This window comes from Lucilia cuprina, chromosome 4, assembly GCF_022045245.1.
Source record: "Lucilia cuprina isolate Lc7/37 chromosome 4, ASM2204524v1, whole genome shotgun sequence".
NCBI classification, from domain to species: Eukaryota; Metazoa; Arthropoda; class Insecta; order Diptera; family Calliphoridae; genus Lucilia; species Lucilia cuprina.
In genome coordinates, this window is record NC_060952.1 from 54473831 (window position 1) to 54476644 (window position 2814).

The following is a 2814-nucleotide window of genomic DNA, read 5'->3' on the forward strand; positions in this document are numbered from 1 at the left end:
GTATGGGGTGGGGTTCTTGCCACTAAAATCTATCACAGAAAACCTTGCCATACAGAAAATATTCGGAACGTGCGAAAACTAACATTACACAGACCGACGGAGAGAAAACACTAATTACACCATTATGTTTGTTATCGCTAAGCCCACACCATCCATTGTTCCACCCATGCCATTTATTATTTAAAGGGAACCCCTACACTTTTTGTTTGATTCTCTTAAGTTAAATTCAGGTTTACTTCATCATATCCATCGTATTTATTAAGTCATAAATATTCATGTTAAATAAAGAAAAATTTTAAGTACAAAAGAAATTAAGGAAAATAAGAGAAGAATAACGAGATTGATTAACAAAATAAATCATTAAGTTGACCATATTAGATTATCATAATGTTTTTAAAGAAAGGTATGTAAAATGATAATATTAATAATAAAGAGAATAAAGAGAACTTACGGTTAACAATCCCACGTTGCATAGGCCTGTGCATTCGTAGTACTGTGCTAGATTAAGGGTCTCTTAAAGTAGTAAGTATTAAGTATAAAAAAATAACTTAAGTAAATTTAAAGAATTAAGAGAACGTAGAACTGATTTATGAATTAACTTAAAAAAATAAAGAATGAAATTGTCAGGGTTAGGATAATTCGAAAATTGATTACAAGCTGTAGTAAATACAAATTGTAGTAATGTTAAATTAAAACAATTTAGAACGAAAAAAATAAAATTAGAATTGTTATCAAAGAAATGAAAATCAGTTTGAAATAAACTTAAGGAAAAATCAAGAAAACTTAAATAATTAATTAATAAACGTATTAAAAAAAAAATTGGATAAATGGTTAGGGATAAAGGGAATTATTGTCTATGGTGGTAGTTATGCCTTATAGTTTCCGTTAAAAGTGGCTGATATTGTTGGGGATTGGTAAGATTTGGCCGAGAGGATAGTGGTATTTGGTAGATTTCCGTTAAAGCTAGTAGGTTGTCTGAGAGTATTTTCAGGAGTTTTTAGTTATATCTGGGATTGTATGTTCCGGCTGGGAGTATTGTAATAGCTGATAAGTTTTAGAATATCCGTGGTATGGTTATAGCTGATAAGTTTAGTATATCTGACAAGCATGAAGAAGCATGGAGACTGGCTGGTAAAATGCTTTAATTGTCTGGTGACACAATGAAACCTATTGAATCTTGGTGGGGTTCCGAGAAAATAAGTTATAATATGTTCCAATTTCGTCAACGTGGTATTTGAAACCAAAAATATTTAACAGGTAACGGTTGAGTGGTACACGTGGGTTTCGGGAATGATAAGCCCCGAAACTGTATTATGTAACCGTAACCTGTTAAACACAATTAATTTAGCAAACTCAAGAAAAGTATAAATATTTCTCTTAAAAATATTACCTTCTTCGAAGCACAAATCGTTTAGTGTAAGAAATTGTAAAATAAACTGAATAATATTTAATGTTTAAATATTTCATTAATTTTCGAACTCAAAATTATAACTTTAAACTCTGAACACTTTTAGTTATCAATTATAAGAGTAATAGATGTTGCTCATTCACGCTGCAATTTATCAATGAATGATTTCAATGCTTAATGACTTTTCACTTATTAAATGAACTAACGGGATCAATTCTCTTTAAACTCTTCCCAGTTTAAAACCTGAAAGAAAAGTATACGTTCAGTTAAAGTTTAATAACAAAGTAACCAATCACGATAATGATTATTGACGATCATTCTTTAATCTCAGTGTTGGGCAGAATTAAGGCAATAAGGGGGATAAAATATTTGGTCAATGAAATACAAAATCTGAACCGTCACAACACAGATAATTTTCTAATTTTCCCAAAATAAAGAAAATTAGCTGGAAACGGGTTTTCTTGGACTATTTTGGGCTTCAAATCATTTGTATCTTTGTAGTAACAATTTCCAAGTTTATCGACAACTCGACATTTTATAAATTTAGTTGCCAATTTTGAATTGAAATGGTCTGATTTCTTACTTAATGCAAAATTACGTCGGTATAACTTATCACCAACTTTATATTCTATTGGACGTGATCTCAGGTTATAGGATTTTTGATAACTATTGTAGGCGGTGTTCAAATTTTCCTGTACTTTAGAACGAATTAATTGCAGTTTATCTGTATGGTCAATATTCTCGCCTATTTCCAAATTATTTAAATTACGTAATAGATTATATGATTTAGCATGGGTAATCATTTGATTACCGAAAAGCACATAAAATGGAGAAAAACCTATGGTCGTGTAAATCATACTACGTAATGCCACCGAAATATTACTAATATTGGCATCCCAATCCCGTTGATCCTTCTTTAAATAAGAACGGATGGCCGCTATAATGGATCTGTTAAGCCGTTCAGACGAGTTTGATTGCGGACTGTATATGGCGGTGAAGATATGTCTGATTCCATATTTTGACATTAAGTTCTCAAAGGCAACCGACTTAAATTGAGGACCGTTGTCACTCACGACGAATTCCGGAACTCCAAAAAGGTGAAAAACCTGGGTTTCCAAAAATGCCTGACTGTCATTAGTGGTAGATTTTCGAATACATTTAATAATTGGAAATTTTGTTAAATGATCAACCACAACAAATATACCAGTATGCCCATTTTTCGACCTAGGGTAGGGCCCTAAAAAGTCCATGTAGATTCTCTGGAAAGGACGTTCGGACACAGGTCTCTTGTAAAGAAACTTTTGTAAAGAAACTTTTATGTTGAATATTACCATAATTCCAAAATATTTAAGCCATTTATTGATAAAAAAACTAAAATTTCTAAATGAGGCTTTATATAGGTCAAA